Source organism: Monodelphis domestica, chromosome 8 (assembly GCF_027887165.1).
Source record: "Monodelphis domestica isolate mMonDom1 chromosome 8, mMonDom1.pri, whole genome shotgun sequence".
Taxonomy (NCBI): Eukaryota; Metazoa; Chordata; class Mammalia; order Didelphimorphia; family Didelphidae; genus Monodelphis; species Monodelphis domestica.
The window spans coordinates 229,483,008-229,498,811 of record NC_077234.1 but is presented as its reverse complement, the minus strand read 5'-3'; the positions used below and the strand labels follow the sequence as shown (position 1 = coordinate 229,498,811).

Genomic DNA, 15,804 nt, shown 5'->3' with positions numbered 1-15,804 from the left:
ATGATATTCTTGAGAATTTTCATTTTGGGATCTCTTTCAGGAGGTGACTGGTTGATTCTTTCTATTTTTATTTTATCTTATAGTTCTAGGATATCAGGATAATTTTTCTTGATAATTTATGGAAACATGATAGTTATTCTCTTTTTTTATTATTATTGTGGCTTTCAGGTAGCCAAGTAATAATTCCTAAATTATCTCTCCTTGATCTATTTTCTACATCAGTTTTTTTCCCCATGAGATATTTCACATTTTCTTCTATTTTCCCCAGTCTATTTATTTTGTTTCATGATTTCTTGATTTTCTTTGAAATCATTCATTTCCATTTGCCTGATTCTAATTTTTTAAAAATTGTTTTCTTCAGTGAATTTTTGCATCTCCTTTTCCATTTGGCCAGTTCTTTTTTAAGTTCTTTTCTTCAATGAATTTTATACATCTTTTTCCTTGTGAACAATTCTATTTTTTTAAAGAGTTCTCTTCAGTGCATTTTTGGTTTGTTTTTTTACCATTTGGATTACTGTTTTATAAGATGTTATTTTCTTCATTACTTTTTGTGCTTCTTTGACAAACTGTCGACTCTCTTTTTCATGATGTGCATCACTCTCATTTATTTCCCCCATATTTCTCTACTCTCTTATTTAATTTTTAAAAGCTTTTTTGAATACTTCTGGAAATTCTTTTTGTATCCTAAAACCAATTCACAGTTTTCTTTGTGGTTTGAAATTTGGCCATTTTAATGTTATTTTAATCTCAGTTTGCATTTTGGTCTTCCCTCCTGTCACCATAGTAATCTTTTTTTGGTCAGGTTCTTTTTTTTTATTATTGTTTGCTCATTTTTTTCCAGTCTTTTTCTTGACTTTTTGCCTTAATGTTAGAAATGGGCTCTGTTCCTAAGATATAAAGGCCACTGAGCCAAACTTCAGGAATTCCATACTACTGTTTTCTTAACTTATTCTGGGAGTTTGTAAGTTTTTAGTTCTTCTAAAGTGGTATGATCCAAGGAGAGGTGTGGTCACTGTTCTGGCCTATAACCTGATCTGTGAAAAACCTAAAACATTCTTTTCCACCCTGGAACTGTGTCCCAAATCCTTTTTTTTTCTTACCCTGGGATTGTAAACTGCAAATGTATATGGGCAATTCAACAGAGTCCTTCTCTCAGTGCCAGTATAGGCTCTCCTGTAATCTTCTTCTGACCTTTTGTATGACTATCTTTCCATCTATGGGCTGAGAGTTTTGGAAGCCACAGCTGCCAAGTCAGTATCCCCGTCCTCACCAAATACCTACTGCTGCCTTGCCTATCATGGCTTGTACTCCACTCTCACTCCAGAGAGATAAATCTTTATACTAACCTTTTAAATTATTTTGGGCAGGAAAGTTGTTTCTTCTCATTCTTTTGTTGGTTCTGGCCACTCTAGAATTTATTTTGAGGAATTATTTTAAAGTTGTTTTGAAGGGAATTTGAGAGAGGTTAGGCTATCCCCTACCTTAACTTTGCCATCTTGGCTCTGCCTACTTCCATTTTCATTTTAAAGTCCTTTCAGGCCCATCAGCAAATTTTAATTCAGGCTGTTGGGAGGGCAGTCCTTATGATATGTAAGAGCTATGAATATGTTATTCTTTTTAGTTGATATAAGTTTATAACACTAGAAAGTACATTGGCTTGAGTTAGAGGTCTTGGGTAAAGTCCATCTTGGATGATGACTAGTTTGATGACCTTGAGTAAGTCACTAAATTATCCTGTGTCTCAATTTCCTCATCTGTAAAATGAAGGGATACACTACTTAGGGAGAGGAAGAAGGATTTATTAAGCTTGTACTATATGTCAGGTTCTGTACTAAGTATTTTTATATTTCTATATTCATTTTTGTAAGAAAATAATCTTATAAAAGCAAATCCCCCAATCATATACTATTATAGATGATATTGATATAGTTATTTGTTATTGATCTTTATGGCCAGTTGATATTGATCAGCTAAGCTGTCAGTGAGCTCTGATGGATGATGGTTGATAAACTTGCTGGATGCAGCTTAATCAACTAAAATTTCTTTTCACTCTCAGGAGAGGCAGGGATAGAAAAAGGATATATATATATATAAAGTGTCTAAATGAACCCTGAACCCCTCTGTCCCATAAGGGATATCTTCACGTCTGATGAGATCAGCCCTGACTTAACTTCCTCTCTACTCCAAAGATATGAATTCTGAATTACTAAGCTATCCTAATAGTTTATCTTAAATTATATAGTTTGCTTAACTTATATTTTAGAAAAGCCTCAAGCAGATGATTAGCTGAATAGCAGTTCAGTCTGTCTCTTCTCTCAGCGGGGGTTTGAAACTGATGCTATTCAAGTGAGAGTGAAACAGGCCTCCTTTCAGCTGCTTTTCCCTCTTGCAAAGGAAAAGCAGTCACCTCACCCAATGGTCCTCAGGTCTCCAAAATAACTCCTACAAAACTCTCAGTGATCGGAGCCAATCCTCCAATCACCTTCTTCAAATGAGGAAGCTTCAGCCCTTTCCCAACTGTCTTTCCTTTCCTAAAATTCTCTTCCCATCACTCACAGAAAATTCCTTCCTTAAAGTGACCTCTGTGATTTTTCTCTGGTCATGCATAGCGGAACAGGAAAGAATCCTTTTTCTGCTATCTATCTCTCTGTATTCTAATTATTGCTATAAAACTTAATTAATAACAAATCAAACCCACAAATACGCAAATAAACAAGTGATAAATCAGGTTTTCTTCTGCATTTCTATTCCAGCAGTTTTTTCTCTAGATGTAGATAGCATTCTTTATTTTTTTTAGAAGTCCCTCAGAATTGTCCTGCATCATTGTATTGGGTTGAGTATTTTTTACAAAGATTACCTCATGTGATCCTCATAACAATCTGTGGAACAAGGTGCTTTTATTATCTTTATTTTACAGATGAGGAAACTGAGGCAGGAGATGTTACTAGTAGAGACAAAACTTCATTATTAGTTAAGTGACTTGACCAGGGTCACACAACTAGTAAGTGTCTGAGGCTAAATTTTAAATGAAATCTTCCCGATTCCAGGTCCATTTATTTACTGTGTCTATTACCTAATCTTTACATCTCTGACCTTATGATTTTATGCCTTCAAGTGTATTGGATCTCTGAGTGAATAGTATTTATTACTCGCACTAATGAACACATAACATTGAAATAAAAAATAACATTTTTTCTTACCCCAAAAGTAGCTGTGTAAGGCACATAGATGCCAAACATATTTTAGAATCTTGGCAGTTTCTAATCAGCTACAAGAAAAATGTGTGATTTACATAAAAGATCTTTTTAAAACTATGTATTTTTAAAAAGATTTTAGGAACATTCCAAGTACAGCTTCTACCTCTTTTTGATGACAGAAAAGAGATTGAGGCATACACTTACAGCTACTTTAAAAAATGCAAGGTTAGTAGAGGACTGACCTTTTCTTGTTCTTTTTTGCGAATCCAGAGGAGCCAAGGCTATGCAAATCAAACTTTTAGATAAGGGCTATAGGATAGGGATAATAGAGTTTTTAATTGTGAACAAGTAAGGGGGAAATAATCAGAACTGAATAGCTAAGCTTGCCAGAGTGTATTCAAAGCTGTTTTCTGTTCAACCAGTTTATGAGTCAGGGTAGAAACAGTGTTGTCCTTCCACTATTAACCAAATGATCTCCATAACTCTCGAGTTGGGCCTTTGCATTTTTTATTAATTGGAATAGTTTATGTAATCAGTCTTCAGTTAATTATCAGAAGTTTGAAACTGTTCCCATTGACCCTTCACCACAGAGTGCTCTTCCTTTGTTTATTACCCATCCTGTGGATGTTGCTTTATAGACCGTGAAGGCTGTGAATAGCATTTCTGCCGCTCCTTCCTTTTATATTTCTATTTTTACATCTACAAATCTCTTCTATTATCTCTCCTGTGCAGTATTCCTGAAGTATCTGCTGTTAGCGAAGAAGCTGGCAATTTAGCTTTGCTAAAGACTGTTTTTTGAGCTTGGACAGCTTTTGGGAGATAGTAAAGGATAGAGATGCCTGGTCCATGGGGTCACAAAGAGCCAGATACCACTGAGTGTCTGAACGACAAAAGACTTTCTAAAATCTTTTTTTTTAATGAATGTTAAGATAACAGTGATGATGAAGCAATGAAAAATATATTTATAAACCAGACTAAGTTGCTCGTCAATACTTGGAGGGGGAAAACAGCATGAATCATATAACTGGAAAACTTTTGCAGAAATTTGTTATTAAAATAAAATAACAAACAAACAAAACAAAACAAAATAAAAGCATTGCACTGCTGACTTCTACAAAAAAAGAAAAATGATAAATTCATATTTACATTGTGTTTCATGACAAACCTGTGAAGTAAATACAAGTATGATCTTTATTTTATACATAAACAAACCGCTTCAAAGAAGTAATTGACTGCTTTCTTGTCCTACAGCTAGTAAATAGCATAGCAAATGATTTATGATATTCTTAACTAAATCATCTGAGAAGCAGTATTTCTTGATCTCCCCTAAATGTTAGCTTCTACCAATCTTCTATTTATGTATTTTAAACATATATTGCATGTACTTGTGTACATATTTTCTCCCCTGATATAATATAAATTCCTTGAGTTCAAAGACTTTCTTTTGTGACTTCATATTCCCAGTGCTAGGGCAGGTAGGTGGCACAATGGATGGCATGGAGTCATCTTTGTGAGTTCAAATTTAACCTCAGACACCTACTAGTTATTTGATCCTAGACAAGTTGCTTTATTCTTTTGCCTTGGTTTCCTCATCTGTGAAATGAGCTGGGGAAAGAAATGGCAAATTACTCTAATATGTTTGCCAGGAAAAACTCAAAATGGATTCACAGAGTCAGTCAGACACATATGAAACAACTGAACAACAATACTCAGTGCCCCAAACTTTGCTTGGCATGTAGGCATTTAATAAACTGTTATTGATTGATTCCTTAAATGCACAGAAGTTGGATTTTGTGTGCATGTCCTTGTACTAACTTTAGGGGGAAATAAAAATAATAAATTTACCAAAATGCTTTATATACCTAATTATATTTGCTTCTCACAGTAACTATGTAAAGTAGGTGCTAGTGTTATTACGGATTTATAGAGGAGAGCTGTGGCTTAGAAATTTTAAGTGATACACCCAGAGTCATATGAGTTAGGATTTGAATTCAAGTCTTCCTGACCTCTCTCCACTATACCATTTAGTTGCCTCACATTTTTCCCTTTTCCTTTCATACTATGTTGGTAGTGTTGTTTTGTCTGTAGAAGAGAAAGTTTATCTATTTAACATGCCTATCATTTAAAACTCACAGATGCTTCAGCTCAGATTGAGATCTTCTCAACCATCAACAGTTTTTTTTTTAATCTTGCTGGGAAATATTCCAACTAACCTTTAGAATTTTCTAAATTAAAACAAAGAATTTTAGTAGACCCAATAATCAATGGCAAGGCATTATCCCATGCTATTATTATAAGTGTAGAGTTTCAGAGATAGAACTAAATTAGGACCATTTAAACTCAATATATGTTTTAAAACTTTGGGCAAGTTATTTTGGCATCTTTTTAAGAGCATAGATATAAGAGGAAGATGGAATCAATGCAAATATGAAAAGTGCTGATCTTTCTAGTTATAAATAACATGTGGATATAATGGAGGACCTTTGTGCAACAAGAAACAATGAAGATGCCAAATTTTGAGGATCTAGGGAAGATTCCACCATTTAGGTGGTACAGTGGATAGAGTCAGGAAAACCCATCTTTGTGAATTCAAACCTGGTCTCAGACACTTACTGGCTGTGTGACTATAGGCAAGTCACTTAACCCTATTTAGTTTCCTCATCTGTATATTGAATGGGAGATGAAAATGGCAAAACCATTCTAGTATCTTTACCAATAAAACCCCAAACAGAATCACAAAGAGTCAGAAACAACTAAAATGCCTGAACAACAAAAATAAGGGAAGAGTCAGATTGAAATGATGAATAGTTAAAGAAGGAGGACCAAGATAATAAGATACAAAGTGACCACCAAGCAAAAGAATCCTAAAAGCTATCAGAACACAGAATTAATGATGAAGCACATTTCTCTCCTCTTAGCAGAGAGGTAATGGACTGAAGATGTAGAATGAGACATATCATACCCTCAGGAGTTTGTCTATTTTTTAACTTTAATTTTTTTAATTTTTTTTACCAATTACATGTAGTAGCACATTTTTACATACGTTTTCAGAAGTTATATGATCCAAATTGTCTCCCTCTCTCCTTCCCTCCTCATTCTGGGAACTGGCAAGCAATTCAATCAATTTCAGTCTTTTTTGACTTGATCTCTTTATTCTGGGAGAAGGATATTTGGAAGTGAGCCATCTCTCTAAAAGTAAAAGCATCAATAATATCTTAAAAGCTAGTTAGAAGAAGGTAACAACAGTCTAAAGTTAGATTAGTAAATCGGAAGATAATAGAAATTGTGCAATAGACTGAGTAGTAAATTGGGAGTATTGAGAAATGGGTTGTGTTCCTGGTTCTATCACTAACCAGCTATTTTTCTCTGGACAAGTCATTAAGATTCCTTTTTCTTGTCTGTAAAAGAAGGCAATGCCTCTACTCCTAGCTCTCTAAAAGATCTTTTATTTGTTTGTTTTCTTTTTCCTCCCCAGAAATCTGGGTTTTCCTCCAAGTCCCCTCCTTAGCCTTCTGATCTTTCTCTCCTCACCTTCATCTTTTGCAATCTCATAATCTCATCTCTGTGAGATAACTTCCAAATGGGCTTCTTCAACCCAGGCTTCTCCCTTGATCACTAATATCACATTTCTCACTTTCTGCTGGGATGTTTTACCCCCTGAATATTCAAGTCTCAAATTAAACTCACTACCTTTCCTCCAAAGCCAGCTCCCCTGTTGTCTTCTAACAATTTTTCTATGATGCAACCACCATTCTCCATCATTCTTGACTTTTCCCTCTCCCTCTGCCTCTACAATAAGTAAGTAATTCAATTTTGTATTTATTGTTTATTAAGTGGCATGAAGACAAAATAAAGACAGTATTTGAGACAGCCAGATAGAGTGGGTAGAGTGCTGGGTCTGGAATCAAGGGGATCTGGGTTCAAATGTGGTCTCAGAAATTTCCTAGCTGTGTGACCCTGAGCAAACCACTTAATCCCAATTGCCTAACTCTTGCTGCTCTTCTGCCTTAGGACTGATACTTCTAATAAGGCAAACGTTTGAAAAAAGAAAGACAGTAGGTGCCACACAGACAAAAATGAAGTGGTGCCTGCTTTTAAGGATTTTACACTCTCCTTTAAGGAAATAACATGTCCACATACAAAGATAAACAAAATGAATATCAAATAAATATAAAACAAATGTTTGTCATTATCTGGAGGCTCCAAGAAAGTCCTCATGTACAGGGCTACTCTTAATCAGAATCTTGAAAAGGATGAGGGATTTCAGCAACTGGACTTAAAGAAGAAAAGTTTTCTGTAGCTTGAGGAGAAGCAGGTAGTATGTACAGGGAACCAGAAGTAGCCAGTTTGGATAGCATATAGAGTGCATGGGGCAGTAAGAGGAAATCATTTAACTACCTGGGACCTTTAATCTATTTAAACCCAAATTTCCTAATCTATAAAATAGAAATAATACTTGCACCAACTATCTCAAGTGTGAGAAGCACATTTTGTTAACATTAAAGAACTTTGTAAATGTGAATTGACATTACAATAATTACTATTCTTTTCCTTGGTATTCAAGATCCTGGGATCTGATTTGAATGTACCCTTCATGCTTCCTCTTCATGTACTCTCTACTCAAGCAAAACTGGACCACTTCTGCTCCCTGATCTCATGCTGCACTCCTTTTTTTTTGCATTTCTATCAATATCCTCTTCCATGTCTAGATTCCCCTCTGTCTGTCTCTTCCCTTTTCTCTTTCTTCAAGGTCCAACTCAGATGCCACTTCCTAGGGGAGGTTTTTTCTGGTTCCCCTCAGCTAGAAATGAATACCCTCTCTTGGAATCTCTCAGCCTACTCTTACCTTTTCTCTAACCCTAATCATTTTATAACTTGTATTATTAGAATGACATATACATCTTGTTATTATATTGTCAATTCTTTGAGGGAAAACATGCTATTTTTCTGTTTTGTATCCTGAGTATCTAGCATGATGTTTTATATATTAGATAGCATTTAAAAAGTGTTTGCTAATTGGAATTTAAAATAATTTAATTGGATTTTAATTTAATTGGAATTTAAATTGGCCCATGCATTTAAACCAATATTCTTCAGCTTCACTAGAAGGAATATTTGTCTACTTTACTCCATTATATAGCTTCATATTGGGCTTGAATATATTACTCTACACATTTTTGGAAAATATCTAACTTTTTAGATTTATTGAGTTATTCATATGCAGTTGACCAATATATATATATATATATATATATATATATATATATATATATATATATATATATATTGTGAATTTTTAGCTGTCTATATTCAGTAGCATTTGGGCATTTTCTCTACCCAGTTCCCAGTATACCATAAATGTGTATATGTGTATACATATATGTGTGTTTTTCATATATGTAAATATATAACATTATGAAAACAATGAGAGATAAACAACATGTATATTTTATAATATACATTATAGATTAATATATTAATGACAAAAATAATGAAACATGAAAACAGTAAGACAAATAAACAACCATGTTTATATGTTATAATATACATTGTTTATCAATGACAACACTATGAAATTAATGAAAAACATTCTAAAAAGTAAAAAATGTATGTTATAGAATATATTATATATTCATGACAACACTATGAAGTTAATGAAAAATGTTATGAAAACAGCAAGACAGACAACTGTGTACATGTTATATACAAATATCATATTAATGATATTATGACATTAATTTTTAAAATTAGGAAAACAATGAGACAGCTAAACAACCATGGGTTGTAATGCTTTTCATTAATTTCATAACGTTGTCATTAATATTCCTATGAGCTAGCCTACTTGCTGTTACTCAAACATGACATCCCATTTTCAGCTCCTGTCTTTTTATTGATTGTCTGACACGCTTGAACGTTCTCCCTCCTCCATCGATTTCTTTCAGGTACCTCAAATGCCATCTTCTGCAGTAGACCTTTTCTGGTTTCCTCTCTTCCACCACTCTACCTCCCAATCTAACTCACCAGCTGCTAGTCCCTTCCCCTATGAGATTACCTTTTCTCTTTGACTATTATTTTTATTTTTTAATTTTGATTAGCATTAAGCTCCTTTTGTTGAGGCAGATTTATTAATATATTTTAATAAATATCTTTTCTTATATATTATCAATACCTTAAATAAATATGTAGATAGATAGATAGATAGATAGATAGATAGATAGATAGATAGATAGCGTGTGTGTGTGTGTGTGTGTGTGTGTGTGTGTGTGTGTGTGTATGTGTGGTCCTAGTTCTTTGTATTCTATACCACTCATTAGAATGAGAGCTTCTTAAAAGCAGGGATTCTTTTTGCCTTTCTTTTTACCCAGTATTTGACACAGTGTTGGGCACATAGTAAAATGTTTAATAAATGCTTGTTAATGATTTGACTTGCCAAGCTAAATGTCAAGTCACATAGAGGCTTCAATGTATAGTCATGATAGTGACAACAGTCATCCTGAATAGGGATCCATGCTGGACTTATGATTGCATCAGTCTAGGGAACTCCTGAATGAAGACATCCCCTCTGCCAATGCCTCTTTTCTATGGTTGCAATCTTAGAGGGTTGCCTGGAATCCTGAATATAATCCATGCAGGATGTATCAGAGATAAAACTTAACCCAGGTCTTTTGGGCTTTCAAATTGGATCTCCACCCCAAATTGCCTCTCTATTAAAAAGAAAGAACATCATACCTTTACTTTTTATAGGCACTTTTGCCCAAGAAGCCCAAGTTCATGAATGATTCATTGCAACCAAAAAACTGGATTCTATCCAATCCCTCTAACAGACTACTTATGTAGGGAGTTAGGGAAGCCCAGATTAAAGCGAATTGTTCAAGGTAACTACAGTACTACGATTACTGAAGGATGCAGTACAAGTTAGCTGGCAAGCCAGATAGAGAGAGCATCTGGCCTGGGGTCAAGAAGATCTAGTTCAAATTTTCTCTCAGACACTCCCCCTAGGCTTTTTTTTTTTAACTCTGTTTACCTTAATCTACTGGAGAAGGAAATGGCAAAATCTCTCAAATTGTTGCCAAGAAAATGCCATGGTCAGTATGATCCACAGGCAAGGTTAAATGACTGAACAATAACAATGAGGGAAAATGGTGATATTCGAATGAATGAATGTAAATGAATTTCCTTTAACTCTACATAAAACAGCTAAATTAACTAAATAACATTATTGAGATACCTTTAATTTCTTTATTAATAATTTATAGATGGTTTCATTGTAAAATTCTTAAACTGTATGAAAGAAAAATTTATCAGGGTCATAAAGATCAGGCAATCAATGATTATGAAAAAGGAAAAAAATTCTATTTTGGTGATACTTAAGAAAACTCTAGAATGTCGATTGTTATTTTTCCCTTTCACTTTTTCATTGAGTGTAACTCCCCTCTTCTACTTCCAAATCTTCTAAATGAGAGGAAAGGATTAAAAAAAGGAAAATAACCTAATAAATGTAAACTGTAGCTTTAACTCTATGCACTCAGCTAATTTTCACTATGGGAGATGGCTTTGAAGCCCATCAAAGGTTGTTTTCTTTGGCCAAAGAGAAGCAATAATTAGATAGGGTGGGGGGAGGCGGACATAGAATTGTGATGTCACAATTTACATTGTCTCTTGGGATGCTCATCCATCAAACCGTCACCTCAGATTTCTGTGCTGGGTCACTGAGGAATGAAGTGACATGTCTTGAATTTGGCATTCTTAAGTGTTAGTATGTGTGTAAAGCTGGTGGTTTGATGTCGATTCATCCTGTTTAAAAAGCCCAAATGGCATACAGCTGAAGAGAGAAACAAGCATAGAAGCCTTCTTTCAAATAATTACTACAAGGCTAATAGCCATCTTTCCAAATGTAGAACTGAGCCATCTGCTTTTGTCCTCTTTGACTTATTCACTGCTGTGTTTTTTGTTTTGTTTTGTTTTGTTTTTAATGGGATAGTAGAAAGGTAAGTCTTTAAATGTGAGGGAGAAATCAGCTTCAAGTGTCATACTCTAATTAGTAGTGCATCATTAATGCAGATAAAAAGAACTCATGAAGTTAAAGTTGTGGAGTATGTTTGGAATTATAGGGTACAGATATTTATTTTTCAGAATTGCATGTTTTACCTAATACCATGATGAATGGATGCACTTTAATTTTGAAAAAGTTTTTCTTCACAATTTTCAAAATTAATTTCCACGATCTCCTCTAAAAATGCTAAAGAATAATTGATTGTTCACTGAGACTGATTTTGGGCTCCCTTACCACATCTTTTGTAAGTGTGGGTGTATGTGTGTGTGTTTTGGGGGGGTTGGTTTGCTTTTCCTGAATCTTTAAAAGTAATTTATTTTTAGATCTTAGAGTAAAATGCAAGCAGATGTCTATGGAATAGCAGCTCATTGAAAAAGTGTGAGATAATATTTATCAGCTTCTGGCTCATTTTTAAATGACCCAGTTCTGTAATTCCACGTGAAGAAACTGCTCAAAAGTTTCCGTTTTCTTCCTGCTATTGTGTTTATCTTTGGAAATAACTAGCTAGGAGAGCCTGGAAATGAGGGAATCTACTTCGCAATTCCTCATTGGAAAGCACTAATTATACAGGGCTTTGTATTCTAGGTTCCAGTGGCTGAATTGGACTGAAGAGTTTGTTTAGATGCTCTCTCTGAGGGATTAGCATACTGCAGTGGTCAAATGCCAACAGAACCTCTCCCTCCTTCCCCTCCCGTCCCCGTCCCCATCCCCATCGCAAGCCCCCTTTCCCACCCCACCTCCCAGGAGAAGCATTTCTGCCGAAGTCAATTGGTGTGTGCAGTTTTTTCTTGTGAGAGGATTAGGGAATAGCAGAGTGGCTTTGTGAGGGAAAAAAAATCAAGGGAGAGGTTGCTGAGGAGCAACTAAACAGAGGGGCACGAAAGCCTTCAGCCTTTCATACTTTCCTCAGTCAATTCATTCTGCCCGACCCAGTTGCATGTGATAAAGCAGCTGGGAGGGTTTTGTTTTCTTTTCATCTACATACTGTAGGAGAAGCTGGTAAGGTTATTATTATTATTATTTTTTCTGTTCTAACGCTCGGTGATGCTACTGTAATTGCTTTATAGGAGTGATTGTGTCTAGAGGAAGGGAAGTTGCTTAATGATTCTGGCGACACCCTGCTTTGTCCCTCCTTTGTGAAGCTTGCGCTAGAAGCTCTGTTTACAGTAGAAAAAGCTTCTTTCTGGAGAGAAAAATAACAAGGGCCAAACTTTGTGCTTTGCTTTTCTCAAAGTTGATTTAAACCCCACTTTCGGATTTTAATAAAACCCACCCACACACCAAACTAGATCTACACCAGCTAGCATTTAGCTTAAGGACAATCGCATTCTTTTAGAGCCTTTATTCCAACATTTTGTTCCTCTCAGATTGTTTAGAAGGAGGAGTGGGGGTTGGGGGGACAATGAGGGCCAGCCGGGAGAGGGGGTGCAGTTCTTGCTTCCCTGGAAAATATCCATGTGAATTTCCTTTGAGAATTTCTTTTTCTCATCACACTTTTCACCTGCTTTATAACTAGCTCTGCTTCAGCCAAAGCCATGGTGAGCCAGCCAATAGACCCAAGGGTAATTCTAAGAAAGTAGGAAATAAATGAAAGGGCTTGATTGAACCGGTTGAAAAACTGAAATCTGATCTAGCTGTAAAGAATTCCAGGTTTTATATCTGACACCGGCTGTTGGTAATAATTGGAAGGAAGAAATGAGGAGGCTGCCCTAGAATCAGAAAGTACAGGTATGTGTGTGTCTCCTTAGATGTTTTCAAGAAAGTGGATTTCACCTTATTTGGAAAATGATTGTCTAACCTTTTTCTCCCTAATTAATGTCCTGTTATTTTTTAGTAGAGCGACTTTGGTATTTGTCTGCAATCTTTTATTTCCTTTTATCGTATCCTGGAAAACTTCAGCCTGGGTAGTTTAGAGATACATAAACTCAGCTTGGGGCAAACCATCCCACAATTAAACTGCAGAAAACCTCAAGGCTTGGTTTGGTGGGTTGTGGGGGAGGGGGAGGAGATAAATGATTGACAGCTTATCCTGTCCTCGTGGAGAATAAAATGACTATTTGGAAATGTTTTTAAATGGGGGAACATTAAAAAAAAATATTCCTTCAAAGTTTTGTCTAGGATTTATCTTCTCTTTATGCATGTGCTATTCTTTAAGATAAAATTGTCAAGTTCTACACTAAGCTTAAGGATAGTGCTTTACAGAATATGAACTACAAAGTTCAGATATTAAAATTGTTAGCACTCCAATTAGACCTGTTTATCTATCTTCTCTGATCATATAAAATGACTAATGACATTCATTTCCAGTGTTCTATTTACTAATATTAGAATGGTCCTGTGGGCTTTTCTAGTTAAAGGTGAAGATGAATTCATTCTAGAGATATCAACATTTTTGTTGGTTCTTTCATCTCTAGCAGGTTATTTTAATGTAAATCTGTTTAAATTATATTTCTTATATGAATTGGATAATACTAGGAAACTGGAGAAGATAAATGTTTCCTCTTGAAGCAATACACTGTTTATTAACTTAGATATACTAGCAGCCAGGAAACTAATTAATTTTCAACTTTTAGCCATCTCTGATTCCTTTTATCAGCCCCCAAATTGCTAATTCAACCAAATGGTTGAAAGTTTTTGTCCTTTGCCTTTAGGATTTGTTTGTTTGCTAGAAGCTGACAGCTAATTCTAGACTCCCCACTGGGGGTTAACAGTTGTTTATTGATTTATCTGTATACTGTGAAGGAAGACACATGGGTTATTTTCAGATCTTGCTTGGAATGTCTCACTCTGCCATGGGGCTTCTTTCTTAGATTAGAAAAGCTGTGTGTCTGCATTGTATATCCTACAGCATAGATTATACTTTATTGGAAACGAGTCTTTAAAAGAATGTTCTTTAAAGTATTTTTCTTGTCATATACAAAGATATAAAAGTATTTATCATCACCACTCTGTAGACAGATCAGTACTGTTTCATATTGTTAAATGAAGAAATTTAAGAGGGGGTTGGAGATGCCTGCCACCCACTGCTTCTAGAAAAAGAAACACCTTAGCATTGCAGCTCAACCAAAGTACTAAATTCCAAATTAGTTTTCAATCAGTAGAAAAAATGCTAATTATCCTAAATTTTAGAAAAATGCTTCAATACATTATTGTCTTTTTATTATTCTTTAACTGATTTAATCAGTAATCCCATTGTATCCCAAATATATTAATGTTTTACTTACTCTACATGGCATAAAATAATTCAAAAGTTTGGTTACTTGTGAATCAATGTAGTTTACATAATAGCCCAAAATATTTTAAAATGCCTTGGACTTACCATCTGTAGGCACAATGCCAGCACACAGGAAAAGCTTAATAAATACTTGTCACCTGACAACAAAGTAGAGAAACATTTCACTTTTTTTCAATGATCCATAGATTTTATTGTTATATATTACTTTTGGAAATGGTCTAGTGGAAATAGCATAGGATCCATAATTATAATTAGAGGGTTTGGGTTCACCTCCTGGTTCTGCCTCCCAAAAGCTATGTGACCTTGCCAATTCACCTAACCTTTCTGGGTCTCAGTTTTACCATGTCTGCTCAGTGTCAGAGATGGACCAGATCAGAAATCAGTTAAATCTGACCTGTCTGTTTTTGTAGGGCCTTCAAGCTAATAATGTTTTTTTTGTTTTCTTTTGCATTTTTAAGTATAATAAAACTTAATTTCAAAATATTTTAAAAAGTCATTCTTAGCCCTCAGGTTGTACATAATTTGGCCCCACATCATAGGTTGCTAAGCCCTGAACTAGAAAATCTCTAATGTACCTTCTATTTCTGCCACATAATTTTTTCAGAATAATAGATGTTCTCACATTACTTTCTTCACATTATCTTTATGCACAGATATATTCGTTCTTACATCCCTGTCAATTGCCTGGATTTTAGCCTTGTCTCTCCTAACTCATCTTTTTGCTATCTTCATATATCTTCAGTATTCATAAATATAGTTATACATAAGATTGCATCCAGTCTGAAACTTATACCATCTCAACAGTCCCTGGCCCTGCCATTCCTTCATTGCTTTGATCAGACCAGGTGGAGGGTGAACAACCTCCCAGATCTTCCATATAAAGAGGGGGGACTCAGGACAACCATATCATTATTTCCTACTTACCTTTAAGTCTTCATCATAGTCTTCTTCCTCCCACAACTCACCTCCTTTTTAGTTTCTTTTTTTGTATTGTCTTCCCCCATTATATTATGAACTCTTGAAGGGCTGAGACCATCTTTTGGTTTTCTGTCTCTCCACTCCTTGATTCATATAAGATTCTTAATAAATATTTATTGATTGACCGGTTAAATGACATAAGTATTCCACGTGCATATAAACATGGGCACTGTCTCTGCTGACATGGTCTTCATTAGTTGCTATATAAAAATTCATCCCCTGATACCCTAAATTCTAGTTATGGACTCCCCCACGCTTAACAAAGTTGATCTTCAGATGACAAACTTATAGTCTTTAGAGCTCTTCTTAATTTTTAGAATTTGCCACACTTGGTCTACATT

At 35.0% G+C, this 15,804-nt stretch overlaps 1 protein-coding gene across 3 annotated transcripts in view; it reads left to right on the top strand.

The window, feature by feature from the left end:
• Positions 1-15,804, top strand: part of MID1 (midline 1) — a 453,084-nt gene that overhangs the window by 168,062 nt on the left and 269,218 nt on the right. The window contains exon 1 of one of the 3 annotated variants that reach the window (XM_056808078.1): positions 11,779-12,978. The exons of 1 other annotated variant lie outside the window; for it this stretch is intronic. The gene's annotated coding sequence lies outside the window, so the exon portion shown is untranslated. Of the gene's footprint in view, positions 1-11,778; positions 12,979-15,804 lie in introns of those variants that run through there. One more of the 3 variants, XM_056808079.1, reaches the window with a different exon arrangement.